Source organism: Sarcophilus harrisii, chromosome 4, assembly GCF_902635505.1.
Source record: "Sarcophilus harrisii chromosome 4, mSarHar1.11, whole genome shotgun sequence".
Classification (NCBI taxonomy): domain Eukaryota; kingdom Metazoa; phylum Chordata; class Mammalia; order Dasyuromorphia; family Dasyuridae; genus Sarcophilus; species Sarcophilus harrisii.
Window position 1 is genome coordinate 160,086,900 of NC_045429.1, and position 16,476 is coordinate 160,103,375.

Sequence of the window (16,476 nt, forward strand, 5' to 3'; positions counted from 1 at the left end):
GCCATGTCCATCACAATTGATCATCATATAGTATTGTTGAAGTGTTTAATGAACTCCTGGTTCTGCTCATTTCACTCAGTATCAATCAATTCATGTAAGTCTCTCCAAGCCTCTCTGTATTCATCCTGCTGGTCATTTCATATATAATAATAATATTCTGTAACATTCATATACCACAATTTATTCAGCCATTCTACAACTGGTGGGCAAACCTTCAATTTCCAGGTTCTAGCCACTACAAAAAGGGCTGCCACAAACATTACAAATCTTATATTAAGAACTCCTTTTAGCCCAATGAATTCAGACCCACTCTTTAAATCCCACTGCAAATGCCAGCAATACATCATTGATATACTAAGTAAATAATGATCTTTTATTTTCCTTTGGATCTCACAATGCTTTTTGCATTCACATAATTAAATTACTTTGTATTATAATTAATTGTGTGTATATATCCCTCTATTAGATAGAAATATTCATAAACTCTAGTCTTGAATAAACTTAAGATTTTATCCAGTTCTCTGCATGTGGTAGATGCTAAATAAATATTTTTGGAATTGGATCTAATTTTTTCTACATATCTCTTCACCTCTGCCACATGAGAGGAGAGAGACATTTCTAGGAAGTTCTTTATGTTCCAAGTTTCCTTTGGTAAATCAATGAACTGTTCCACAATACATCATTGATTTTCATCAGCACAAACTAGTTCTGACCAGATCCACTGCTATACTTCACATTCTAAACTACCTAAATGCATGGTTATATATATTTGGTTTTTTTGGTTAATTTACAATTCCCTATCTCTGAGGAAACCGACCTCAGACTCTGTACTCTCTTAAATACCTATATGCACCCAAAGACTCATTAAGCACATAGTAATTCATGTTCCATAGCAAGTCTTTTGCTCATAATTGCCTTCCAATCCACCTTCGTATTTGTTCAAAGGCAGAACTGGGTTTGAGAGCTACTCAACTGTAAAAGCCTGCTCACCTAAAGCATCAGAGGGTAAGGAGCATGCATTTGCCATCATACTACACTGTCAATCCTGACTATTTCATTCTTATTACTTATTTCTTTGACAATGAGTAAATTATATTAGTTTATTTAACCTAAAATTCTCATCTGTAACAAGGAGCTTATGGCATCTGATCTATCTCTATATCTCCAGAAAATAGTAAGGATTGAACAAGAAAATAAAAGCAAAAATATGCATTTATTAAACATGGATTCAATAAAAAGCTCTCATTCAAAAGGCTAATCCAAAATTAAAAAAAAAAAAAACACTGAAATGTAGAAAATATTTTTTAAAAGAAAAACAGTTTGATTGTTTTAAAAAAAATAATAGTAACAGAAGTAAATGATGACAAATTGTCATCAAGTGGCAGACTTATTGGATGTACTTTGGTAAATACCTAAGGTTCATTTGCATAAAATAGTGAAAAGAGGATTGGGCAAATTATCATGAGAATGGGGTATAAATTCCGGTTCTTATCATCATTAGCTGTGTGAAAATGAATAATTTAACTAGTATGATTCTCGGTTTCATTATTCTTAAGATATGGATAATAACCAATTTCCTCATAAGGTTGTTAGAGGAAAAATTTGTAAAGCTTAAAGTACTGCACAAATATTAACTATTATTATGAACAATATTCACTTTCATGTTTCTATGTAGAATATGCTGAAGGACTATAGATAGTTTATTTGAAAGAGTAGGTTAAACATGCCTTCAATAAAATGTTATTACATACTTATTGTCAAGGAATTACAATGTCCAACAAATCAACTTAGGAGATGAAAGAAGAGCATTTAGGAAAGGGCATTTTCAAGGATATGGTGGTTCCTTACCTCATAACAAAACAACATCACTGCCTTGCCCAGTTGAAGTATATCATGCTTTAAGACCTCTAGTAATTTACTTCCCAAATCACTTTTTATCTTCTTCACTGTTTCCTCATGTTCCCTAAAAACACACAAGATATCACAGGGAGAATCAAAGGAAAAATCTATGTAATCAGTTATGTCTCTCTGTCTTACAGACATCTCACCTGGCTATATTGCTTACCTTGGGACAACACAGAATATTCAGTAGCATGGGGTTCAATTTAGAAATATTGAATCAGAAATCTATACTACAAGGTACAATTTTCTATCTAAACTGGCTCCAGGAAGCAAGCCTCAAAGCTGATGCCCTCCTCAAATTTATTGCTGAAAGTTGCTCCTTCTTACTTTGTCTTCCTTATTAGAATAATGCTTAATTGGCTTATCAAAACTTCTCTTTCTGGATAAGTTAAAGCCAATTTTTAGTTAATGTTAAGTATAAAGAATTAAGAATAGTGATATTTATGAATTGGGAAGAGGATTGCCACATATTTGGGTATTCTAAAGAATTTAACACTTGATTATCTTAGCAGAAAGGAGATAAATTAATTCATGATTCTAAATAGTATTCCTAATACCAGCACAGAAATTATGCTCTATTTTTGGTTTCAAGCTGCTATTTAGCAGTGCAATGATCAAAAGTCATTTTTCCTGATCATTAAGCTATTATTCAATTATGGGTTATGTAACCCATAATAAAACCCCTACCATAAAAACCTCTACCTGTTTTACTAGGTTAAGTGAATCTAGAAAATATATTTGTAGAGGGCCTTAGTATAAAACTAGATTAAATTATAGAGAATTTTTTTTGCTCAGTAGACTTCTTTGCTGTCATTGGAAACTATTCATAAAACTACATTGAGTGTAGAGATAATAGAAATTGTATTCATCATCACTTTACAAAACTAAAAAAGTTAATAGCAGAGAAAACAAATTTGCAGAAAGCTTGTTCTTGTTTCCAACTTAATCTAAATTATCCTATAATCCTATGTAGATGAAATTGAAAGGACAGCAAATACAATATCAAATGAAGTAGAATAGATTTTTCACTGTTTTCATAGTGATCTATTCTCATCACAAGTGACAGTGGAGCAACCAAATTTGGACATTAATAGAGGCTCCTATACCTGATTTGAAAAAGCAGAAATATCTCCTAAGATTTTGAAGCCAGTGAGAGTAACTGATTTGACAAAATACTTATGCTTTGGCAGTTTAATGGATTTATGATTACATGAACTTGACCATCTGTCCTGCCAATATCAAAGCCAATCTTTCCATTTATTTTTATTTTGTATAATTATTGTCCACATCCATAGAAGGTCATCTGAATGTGTTGAAGTTCTTGTTCTAAGTCTTTCATTATTACATGAAAACCAACACAATTCTAGTGCCATTTCATTGTCAGACACAATTCTGATTCTTTTGATGTTTCTCAATTTGCAGCCATATAACATCATATGCTGATGTTTAAAAGATAGACTTTTTCAGCAGAAGGGCAGCTTAGAATGACAGAAAGTACAATATGATTTCCAAAATGAAATCTAGCCCATTCAGTCAGTTAGGATGAGAAATCACTTGATTTTTCCACTGCGTGGTGTGGTGAGGCAATATAGTAGCAAAAAAAAAAAAAAAAAAAAAAAAAAAAACCCTCTAGATTTGAAATCAAAGGTCCTAACTTTGAAACCAGTTTCTTATACTTACTAGTTGTATTGTGATATGGGAGCCACCTGTCAGTGGCTGCTGGAGGTCTAACTCACACCTGTAGAATGGATCTCTTCAAATGAGAGGATGATAATAATGATGATGATGATGATGATGATGATGATGATGATGATGATGTTGATGACTGATGATTGATGATTGATACAAGGAGACTGAGAGGCAGTTTTGTTCTCTGACCTCTGTCTTCTTCCCTCTTGCCTCCAATTTATTTCATTCCCAATCCACAAGGACCATCTGCATTTGTAAAGATTGTTTTGCAACTCCTTCAAGTGTTATGATTCACAGCTGTGGAGGCTCTTGGAGAATTGACCTACCCCTTCACTTAGGCATGTTGCTTAACATTGTATGGTCTTGAACAAATTAATTAACTTCCCTCAATTTCTTCATCTGTAAAATAAGTGGCTGAACTATCTCCTGTTTAGTCCCATGCAGCTTTATATTCTACTATGAGTAGCTACATAATCTCATCAGAGAGATGCTTTGCTGCTAGACTTGATACAATTAACTTAATGTTATTGCAAACAAGTCCATCTTTCTTCTTTTTGAACTTTGCACAGGACATACATCTTAACTTCAAAGGTGTGAGTACAAAAAGCACAAAATTCATAATATATAGAAAACCGACATTAACTCATAGCAAACAATCCACTATCATTTCACATTACTCCTCTCCTATCTCTTTGACTACTCTTCTAGAAAATTCTCTAGCCGATATAAGTGGCTCCCTCAGCCTAACAATTCTATACCTTTGGGCTTTAAAACCATAAGCTATGCTTAAATTCAACAGATGATGTCCCATTTTAATTTTTAAAACATGCAGCAGTTAAGTATTAGGAAAATTAGACAAACAATTACAATGAATGTACAAATAGAACTGAAAATTACTTGGATTCTTCCATTAAGAACTTAAAAGTATTTCTTGAAAAATTAAAATGAACATTCACTGGCATCATTTATTGGTAGCTTTTTAATTCAATCTAAAAGCTAAATTTATTTTTATTTATAACAATCTACAATTTAAATTAAAGTCCATATGGCATGGATTTCATCTATAATCCAGTAAGCTTTTGGGAAAGATCAAATTCATTCTAATAGCTTAATGTTTAATAACTATAGTAATATATAACTTACCTAACATTCCTCACCATCAGTGATTAATTTACAGAATATCTTTGGGGACAATTAAATCAATATTATCTCATTTTTACTTAACAATTTCAGATCTGTTTGTGGGTTTTTCAGTATAACTATAAGCAAGAAACTACTTTAGACTTCTATTCATAAGAAAAATTGACATATCTTTTTTTTCATCTTAAAGATTTTATAAGTGAATGGTCTTCCAACTTCTTACCTAACAAATAGAAAATTAACATGTTGCTAAGTAGATAGGACATACACACTTGTTTTTGAATACTCAAGAAAATTGGAGAGAGAGGAAAAAAGATAAGAAATGTGATGATCAGAAGGAAGAATAACAGTAGTCTGAATCTCTCCAAGATCTGTCAGAGATAAAGGTTAATGGAGAAATAGTAATGATAATTTCCATTTGTGTTGTAATTCACAGTTTTCAAAGAAAATATGGAGAGGATCTAAGAAGAGCAAAAAGCAACATGGAAGAAATCAAAGGAAGGATGCTGGGAATGAAGATTTGCAGAGCATGGAATGATATTTATTTGTTTATTCATTTACTTAATTTCTTTTTCATATCCCAAGTCAAATTCTCTAGTATTAATTGGATTTGTATTAACATGGGCAAAGAAAACTGGGATTATGCACAATTGTAAAATTTGTTCAGATCTGTGGATCAACAAGCATTTATATTAATTAGGCACTGTATTAGGCATTGTGCTAAATGTTGGGGATATAAAAAGAAAAGAAAAAACAGGTTTAATTCTCAAAGAATTTATATCCTAATAGGGGAGAGAAATATGTATATAAATAGCACAACCAATATGCATACAATGTGGAAAAATGGTAATTATAGAGGGAAAGGCATTAGAACTTTGGGTGATGGTTGGGAGGGGGACCCAAAGAAGATGATATTTGAGCAGATTCTGGAAGCAAAGCAGGAATTATAGGAGACAGACATATGGAGGGAGAAAATTCCTAAACTTGGCAGACATCACACTGAGAGATGGAAGAAAAGCAAGAAGACCAGTATGGCTGCATCATAAAATGTGAGACGAGTAGAAATGAGGAAGAAGACTAGAAACTTAGGAAGAGGAAATACTGTGAATAAAGTTAACAAACTTTAACAAAGGAGTTTTTATTTGTTCCTAAAGGTAACAGGAGTCACTGAAGGTTTTTGAATTGGGGAGATCACATTTGAATAATAACTTTGGTAGCTATGTGAAAGAAGGATTTGTTTTTTTCCTTAAGCATTCCAAAAGAGCAAGGCTATTTATTTTAAATACCAACTTCTTGGGTTCCAACCACAAAGAATTGAATTTTATGTCATACCCAGCCTGATTCACTGGGTCATTTTGATATGGGCTTGAATCCAAGCCAAGTAAAAATGGCTAGTGACTCTCAGGCATACACAATGATGGAGTCTGACAGGCTTGCAAGTCCATTCTTCCCTCTGAGTCAGTTTCCTCATCTGTAAAATTTGTTGTTATTCAGTCAGTTCCAACTTTTCTTAACTTCATATACTATACTGTCCATATGATTTTCTTGGTAAGGATGCTAGAATGGTTTGCCATTCCCTTCTCCAGTAGGCAAACAGATGTTAAGTGACTTTCTCAGCTAGTAAATGTTTGAGGCTGGATTTGAATTCAGGTCTTTTTGACTCCAGGCCTAGTGTTCTATCCACTTAGAATCTTGTATAACTGTAAAACTAAAGAAATGTGACAGATAACATTTCAGTGTTTTTTCTAGCTCTAAATCCTTGATAATTATTTTAATAAAGTCCAAATTGAGAAAGAGTAATGAAGTGCTTAAAATTAGCCCTATTCACTATTTCTCAAGAGAAATCAACTTTTTAATCAATCTCTAAAGTCTGTAGTTTGTTTTTTTGTTTATTTGTTTTGTTTTTAAACAGGCATCATATCCTTTTTCTATGATGGGCTGCAAAATTCTATTTTAAAGCTATGGTTTTATATCTAAAGTTCAAATTAACAAATTAATAAAACTTAATACTTAAGGAATAATACAATCAATATTTAATCACAAATCAAACCTATGCTGTTAATCCCAGATAAGGTATGATTTGTAAACAAAAGCAATATGAAAACTAAAACTCATGGATAAGTATTTATGAAAAAATGATAAGTAACTTACTTTACAGATTTTTGCATTGGAGAGGCAAAGTTTTTGTTTGTTTTGGTTTTACCATCCAGAAAACAGACTAAAGCTAAAGGATTTTGTTCACAGAAATAAATAATAAAGGCAGAAGTATATTTCAGTGGAGTAGAGAACTATGACTCTGTTTCCTCCCTTTACCTTTTTATCCTGTCTGAAATTCATCTACAGCCAGATTTGGGATTTGGGAAATTCTAATTCCAATCAAAATTTGCCTAAATCCAATTAAAACTAACTGAAGCGGTTCAGTCCTACACAAAGGAACTGTTTATAACTGCAAGTTATGAATAAATACCTTTTGCCCACCAAGCTATAGTGACTGAAGCTAAGATGATCAGTAGCTGGCTCTGAAGTGATGAGACTCGGAGACTAAAGAGCATCCAGAAGAAAGCAAACAGGATAGTAAAGGCCTTCCGTCTGTGTCAGATCATTAATGATCATTAATAATAGCTAGCATGTATGTAGTACTTTAAGATTGCAAAACACTTTATCACTATTTCATTTTTTCATCACAACTCTGAAAGTCAAATGCTATTATTATCTTCATTTTACAGAATAAGAAACTGAGGCAGACAAGTGACTTGCTTGAGGTCACAAAGCCAGGAAAGTGCATGAGGCAGGATTTGAACTCAAATCTTCCTGACTCCAAGACACTATCTACTGTGCCACCTAGCCACCATTTCAAAGTAAGGACTCAACCATTATGTCATCATCCCCTTTAACTTTTCAGGGAAGCCTATGAGGCTCATCTCTGAATAATATTTGTATATGAATAAAATAAGATATATTGATTAGAAATGAAACCTATTAGGTTAAAATATAATTTTCAAAATAATTTTAAATACAAGATCAAATACCACAGTTTAAGAACTTCTTATTTAAAAGAACAAGGAATGTTTAGACTAGAAAAGAGAAGAGTAAAAGGAAATTTGTTCAAATATTTGAAGGGTTATCATATGGAAAAAAGGTTAAGCTTATTCTAATTGCTTCAAGGGGCCAGAATCAGAAGCATGGATAAAAGTGGCAAAGACACAAATGTAGGCTTACAATCAGGAAAAACTTTCTAACAATTAGAACATGGCAATCTTAGAATTGATTGCCTCCAGAGTTAGTGGATTGCATCTCACTGGAGGCCATTCTAGCAAGATCTGGATGATTGTCAGATCATGTTATAGTGAGGATTATGATAGCAAGGAGTAACATTTAATAGTTGCTGTGTTGCCAATGATGTATCCAATGGAAAACAGAGAACCAAAGGAAGGTAGAAAGATAGAGAGCAGCAGAGATATATCACCTAGTTGGGAAGTAACAAAGACATGGCACCTAATGATAAACATCAAAATATGACATGAAATCCCAAAGTCCAGGTGCTAGCTGAGCAGAGAGCAATGACTAATAGGAACAGAACCATAGAACCATTACCAGAAATCTTTGAAATTCTGGTATTAGAGTGATATCAAACTAAGAAAAAATTAGGGGCCTCTGAAGCATAAAAGAAGATAACTGAGAGCCACATGTTGACTTGGAAAATCACAAATTAACATTATGCTTTACTGCATCTTTATTTTTTGTTAATTATCTCCTAATGACAGACAATTTAATCTGTTGCTCAGTTGCAGCTGTATATTTGATCCCTTTGTTGTAATATCAGAAACATAAGCTACATCTCCATGTGTATGTTCCAACTATATATATTATTCCCTATACATTTGTCCCTCTATGCATATATTCTATCCAAATTTGTTCATTCTGTATACTCCTCCACATATGTGCCCTAGCATCTGTGTTCCATGTAGTTGTTTTCCTGTGCATATCCTCCTTGCGTATTTATTTTTCTATTTGTTTATCCTTTGTTTCCAGAGAGAACCATGACATCAGGGAGGTAATGCCATGACAAGCAAGTGAATTGGATTTCAGTGAGGGAGAGCTGTACAAGGTCACCTGGCTCATTTTCCTCCCAGAGCCATCTGGGTCCAGTAGTAAGATATAGATTGGGACAACTGGAGATGGCCCTAGATAAAATGGGAGACCTTGGTCTTTTTAAGCTAAGGTCTTCAATAGTTCTCAGTTTGATTGAGGCCATATTCATGGATATTCTATTGCTTCCTAAATATTTTATTCATTCAAATGCCTTTACTTTGTTCAATCTGGCTAACTAATAAGAGGAAACACAAGGGTGAGAGCTTATGAGCTATAATTTTCTGAATAGAAAAAGATCAATAGAATACCTGGTGGTTATGATAGCTTTTCTGGGTCCCCAACATGTGAGAGGATATAATTTAACTGTTACACATTTATCTTAATGTATGCCAACATAATGCTCTACTCTCCCCTTTCTATATAGAATGTTGTGATTTGGAAGGAGGGGAGAGATGATGCATATTCAAGAATCTTTACCTCTTATTCCCATGCACTTTTCTGATTCTTTGGAGAAAATTGTCCTAGCTGTGACTATCTGTCACAATTTCAGTTGCGGACAATGCTTTCCAAGGGCAAGTTTGACTTAGAATAGAGGCTCATTATCAGTAGGCTGCCCACTTGGGGATGATTTGGTCATTGCCACCTTCAAAATAAAGCCAACTACAAGACACCTCTAGGGTACTAATCAGGGGCAGAGGTATTCAAACCAACAAAACTTTTAAATTCCCTATAAACTTTAACACAGTTATTGGTATTCAGTGTTAGGTCCCTCTTCAGTGGCCAACATATTGGTATACTGCAAGAAATGAATCATATGTATCTCAATGTTCTGGTTCTAAATAAACCAGAAGAAATAAGAAAGTTATAGCTAAGTGGAAAGCAAGCTCAGAGTTTTCCCTTGAGGAGAAAAATAAAGGAATTGAAAGAGTTGGTTTTATCATGTTACTAAAGGCAACAAGAAACATAACTTCATATAACATGTGCTCATACTATGTTGTCATGCTCATTAATAGCATTTACAAAAAAGACCACGATAAGAATAATTGCAGTTTATGCACCAACATTTCTTTGTTACTTCAATAAAATGGGAGAATTAGATGATAGCAAAAAATATAATAGAAAATATGTATCAGGAATTAAAAATGAGGAATATCAAACACTCATAGATCACACAGAAATCTCTCTCACACACACACACACACACATATATATCTTCTTCAATAAAAGAATTACTAGATTAGTGAAGCAAAAGTACATTTTCTTTCATCATGCCAAATTATAGAGTAAATAAAAATGATGACTTGAAGAAAAATTTAAAGAATATTCACAATTTAATTTAGACTCACAAATTTGTTCTTAGTGAGAATCTTCCTTGCTTCCAATTTATCTTAGCCTAATATTTCTTCCCCTCATTGATACAAATACCTCTTTTTTCATGATTCTATGATATCCATAGATAAAATTAAAGCCCATTTGCATAGCAACTTAAAGAAAATAACTATAATAGTTTTCCCCCAGAGAATCAATGAAAAAGATAGTAGAAATAATCCACAACTTTAGCAAAGTTGTAGGATAAAAAATAAATCCACATAAATCATCAGCATTCTTATACATACTAACAAAATCCAACAGCGAGATACAAAGACAAATTCCATTTAAAATAACTGTCGATAATATAAAATATTTGGGAATTTATCTGCAAAGGGTAAGTCAGGAACTATATAAGCAAAACTACAAAACACTTTCCACACAAATAAAGTCAGATCTAAGCAACTGGAAAAATGTCAAGTGCTTGTGGATAGGTCGAGCAAATATAATAAAGATGACAATATTATCTAAACTAATGTACTCATTTAGTGCTATACCAATCAAACTCCGAAGAAACTGTTTTACTGACCCAGAACTAATAACAAAAAAAAATTCACCTGAAAGAACAAAAGGTCAAAAATTTCAATGGAATTAATGAATAGAAAAGCAAATGAAGGTGGCCTAGCTGTATCAGATCTAAAACTATATTATAAAGCAGCAGTCATCAAAATCGTTTGGTCCTGGCTAAGAAGTAGAGAAGTTGATCAGTGGAATAGTTCACAGAACAAAATAGCCAATGACTATAACAATCTAGCATTTGACAAATACAAACGATAAGAATTCACCACTTGACAAAAACTGCTGGGAAAACTGGAAACTAGTACGGCAGAAAGTAGGCATAGACCCACACCTAACATTGTATACAAAGATAAGGTTAAAATGGGTTCATAATCTAGACATAAAGAATGATAATATAAACAAATCAGAAGAACATAGAATAGTTTACTCTCAGATTTGTAGAGGAGGAAGGAATTTGTGACCAAAGAAGAATTAGAGATCATTATTTATCGTAAAATAGATAATTTTGACTATATTAAGTTAAAAAGGTTTTGTACAAACAAAATTAATGCAGACAAGATTAGAAGGGAAGCAATAAACTGGAAAAACATTTTTACATCAAAAGGATCTGATAAAGGCCTCATTTCTAAACTATATAGAGAACTGACTAAAATTTATAAGAATTCAAGCCATTCTCTAATTGACAAATGGTCAAAGGAGATGAACAATTTTCAGATGAAGAAATTGAAACTATTTGTAGCCACATGAAAAAGTGTTCCAAATCACTACTGATCAGAGAAATGCAAATTAAGACAACTCTGAGACACCACTTCATACCTCTCAGATTGGCTAAAATGACAGGAAAAGATAATGATGAATGTTGGAGGGCACGTGGGAAAACTGGGACACTGATACATTGCTGGTGGAATTGTGAATGGATCCAACCATTTTGGAGAGCAATTTGGAATTTTGCTCAAAAACTTATCAAACTGTGTATACCCTTGATCCAGCAGTATTTCTACTGGGATTATATCCCAAAGAGATCCTAAAGGAGGGAAAGGGACCCACATGTGCAAAAATGTTTGTGGCAGTCCTCTTTGTAGTGGCAAAAAACTGGAAACTGAGTGGATGCCCATCAATTGGGGAATGTCTGAATAAATTATGGTATATGAATTCTATGGAATACTATTGTTCTGTAAGAAATAACCAGCAGGATGATTTCAGAGAGGCTTGGAGATACCTACATGAACTGATGCTAAATGAAATGAACAGGACCAGGAGATCATTATATATGGCAACAAGACTGTATGACAATCAGTTCTGACAGACATGTCTCTCTTTAACATTGAGATGATTCAAACCAGCTCCACTTGTGCAGTGATGAAGAGAGCCATCCACACCCAGAGAGAGAACCATGGGGACAGAGTATGGAACACAACATAGCATTCTCATTCCTGTTGTTATTTGTTTGCATTTTGTTTTCATTCTCAATTTTTCTTTTGCTTCCTTTTTGATCTGATTATTCTTGTGCAGCAAGATAACTATATAAATATGTATACATATATTGAATGAAACATGTATTTTAATATAAAAAGAGATTCTGATTTAAAAAAAAAGAAATTAGTTTTCTTTTATAGAAGATTCTTCAGTACCACTTCCTAAATTGATAGGAAATATATTATGAAATGAATTGTCAAGAGATTAGGGCTATTAAATTTTTTAATTAGCAGATTAAGAACAGTTCATTAGAAATTGGGAAAGACTAATACATATAACTAAAAAAAATTGAAGTGGGAATTCCTATGATATTTATTGTGTATAACACTCACTTGGCCTTTATTACAAATGCTTGGTATTTTCTTTTACATATATGTGTGTGTGTGTCTTATCTCTTCAACTATATCTTAAGATCTATAAAAGTAATAACCATTTCTCATTACTTATATTATTTAGACTAGTACCTTGCATTTACTAGACATCTGTATACTAGTGATACAATAAACAGCATATAGAGGAGAAAGCACTTCATAATACAAAGAGTATTAGACATATAATATGCTAGACTTGTCAGAAGAAAAGTAATTGAATTTCACCCTTTAATTAGCTGTAATCATGAATAAGTCAATTAATTTCTGTGACCCAGTTTTTTCACTTTAAAATGGGTATCAATCAAGTAATAGTTTATGAAGTGCTTACTGGATGCATCAGTAGAAAAAAAGAAATGGCAAAACATTCCAATATTTTTGCCAAGAAGACCCCAAATGAGTTCAGGAAGAGTCAGCCATGACTAAAACAACTGCACAGCAAAAACAGCAACATTGTGTAGCAGATGTTGTGCTAAGAACTAGGGATATAAATTCAGGTGAAAGACAGCCCCTGCCCTCAAGAAGCTTATAATCAAATGGGTAAGACAACATCCAAACAAAAGGCAGAATATAAAGTATAAATTGAAAATAATTAACAGAGGGAAGGTACTCGAATTAAGAGAAGTTGAGAAAACCTTTTTGTAGAAAGTGACATTTTAGTTAAGACAACTTTACTACCCAACTATTTTTGTAAGAATACTATTAAATAATATATGTGATAGGCTAATTGTACAATATTTCAGAGTCCGATTCTTTTTGTACAGCAAAATAACGGTTTGGTCATGTATACTTATTGTGTATCTAATTTATATTTTAATATATTTAACATCTACTGGTCATCCTGCCATATGGGGGAGGGGGGAGGGGCAAGGAGGGGAAAAATTGGAACAAGAGGTTTGGCAATTGTCAATGCTGTAAAGTTACCCATACATATAACCTGTAAATAAAAGGCTATTAAAAAAGAAAAAAAATAATATGTGTGAAAATAAAAATCCTATAAAAGAATATATTTTTATTTGTAATGAAAGTATTTATTAGCTAGAAGCTTCTAAGCTTGAGTCAAATCTTCAGTCCACCATTTTACTCTCTGTGAGACTTTGGATAAATCACTTAATCCCTCTGGGTCTCAGCTGCCCAAAACCTGATCCTAATATGAAGAGTTGAACTAAATAGATGGCTTGTAAGGTCCCTTCATTCAAAATTCATGATCCTTTAATCCACTACCAAACTATATCAGGGGATTTTGTGTGAGTATAGAAAGCTATATAAAAATATGCTATTACACTCCTTTGATCTATCTATCTTCATCACAATAACTGATATATAGTATGTATATATGTATAAATATAAAATATATATTTGCTTTTAAAATTTACTGTGTTTTTTTCCCCTCAGGAATTTTTTTGAGGTGAGTGGGTGTTAGAATCCTTACAAAGTGTTAACACACTGGAATTGATAGAAACAATGCTTATGTACTTAAGTTTACACCTTTGAGAGTTCACACATTAGCTCACACGTTAGAGTTCACAAGTCTGGGAGATTCACAAGTAATATCTCCCACAATCCCACTCTCGGAAGAGGAGTCAACCTTTGAGTTTATACCTCTAAAAGAGCATATAAAAGGACAAGCACTAGAGACTTTTGGCAGATTGAGAACAAAGGATTCAGAAGAGGAGAGCTGAAGCTGGCAGAGGCAAAAGACTAGCAAAGAAAGCTCTTGGAACCAAAGAAGGCTAACTGGTCTATTTTGGAAGAGACAATAAAAGACTGTACTTTAACAGCTGGCTACATTTGAGGTGATTATTACACTGAATTGAAACTGTGTGCCTCCAGAAGTCCCCCGAGAAAGCTGCTCCCAGAGAACGATCATAATTTAGAAAAGAAGAACACTACAAGTGGGGTATAATAATTCACATTTATTTTTCATTTTATAATTTACAAATTGTTTTCCTCACATCAATCCTGTGAGGTAGGTAGAATAAATATTATTATTCCCATTCTGCAGATGTGAAGTTTGATTAGCATTCATAGCTAAGATATGTTGACAGAGGACATTTTGCTTCCTATATAGTAGAAAACTCTCCACAATTTTATCATCCTTTTTATTTTCCCTTTTAGCTATAATCCCTTCCTCTTTCTCAGTGCAGAAGTGAAGAATTCAAGTAGTGTTGCTTTGAGCTGATAAACAGCCTTGTTGAGGGAATATAGCTTTTGTGGAAATGTCTCACCCAAATCTGCTGTGGATTGGAGGAAGGAAGCAAGTATAAAAGATAAATGTGTTTTTGTTCTGTTTTTCTTTGGTTGCTTGTCAGAGAAAATACACTAAACAGGATAATTTCCCTAAAGAAGTTTCCCCATAACACAACACAATGTTCGGTCCTTCTCAACTAAGAGGTGAGTTTTATAATTAAATGAAGAAAAAGAAGTATTTTAAGAAATAAAAAGCATACCCACAGTACCTGAAATCCAAATAATCAGTATCTTATATTTATGAAACATTTTAAGGCCTAAAAGGCCCTTTCCCTATCTAATTTTTATGTATTTTTTGCAAATGAAGACAACGCTGAGCTTCCACTTCACAACTCTCAGACTGGCTAAGATGACTGGAATAAGTAATGATGAATATTGGAGGAGATGTGGGAAAACTGTGATATTAATGCATTGTTGATGGAGTTGTGAAATGATCCAATCATTCTGGAGAATAATTTGGAACTATACTCAAAGGGCTATAAAACTGTACATACACCTTGATCCAGCAATACCTCTACTGGGTCTACTATCCCAAAGAGATCATAAAAGAGAAAGGACCCACGTGTAGTTTGTTTGTAATAGTCTTTTTTGTCGTGGCTAGGAACTGGAAATTAAGCAAATGTCCATCAGTTGGGGACTGGGTTGAATAAGTCTGGTATATAAATAAAATAGAATATTACTATACCAAAAAAAAAAAAAAATGATGAGTAGACTGATTGCAGAAAATCCTGGAAAGACTTACATGAACTGATGCTAAATGAAGTAAGCAGAACCAAGAGAACACTGTACACAATGATAACAAGATTATATAATGATCAACTGTAATGGATTTGGCTTTTTTCAACAATGGCATGATTCAAGACAACTCTAGTAGAACTTTGATATGTTATGGGCCAGAACTCTGAACTTGAAACAAAGGATTGTTACAAGGTACTAAATCAGTAGAATTGATAAAGACAATAGTTATCTAATTTAGCATGGTTCAGTTTGATTGACTTAATCCTACAAGGAAATGTTATGGGCCAGAACTTGAAACAAGGTACTAAGAGGAGATACTTGAGGAGATAATGGTTAAATCTAGTTTAGTATTGATTTAATCCTACAACAAACAATGGTTTCCTAGTGATATAATGATTGGTGTATACTCACTGTGGAGCCTATAAAGGAGAAGGTCTCAGGACCAAAAAAAGACAATTGTACTAGAAGCTCTCGGAGACTGAGACAGATTCATTCCATTGTCCCCCTTTGTGGTGGCTGGAGGATAAAGCACCAGCCTTTGAATTCAGGGAGATCCATAAGCCAAGAAGACAGGCGGGAGCTCAAGCTCTCAGTACCAAGGAGAGAGGAAGACCTCTAGAAAACTAGCCGAGCCCCAAGTGAAGGAGATAGGACTTTGAAGGAAACAAAAAAGAATTTGGACTTTGGACCTTAACCCCTGGTGACTCATGTGGTGATTACTGAACTGAAACAAAGGCTGCTCCCAGAGACCCCAAGAAAACCTAACAGAACATTACATTTTAGAGAGAATATTACAGTGATAGAAACTACTGTCCACATAAAGAGAACTATAGAGACTGAATGTGGATCAAAACATAATTTTCCTTCCCTTTTTAATGTTGTTTGTTTGCCTGTTTTATTTTCTTTATTTTCTTGTTCCCCCACCTTTGGTCTG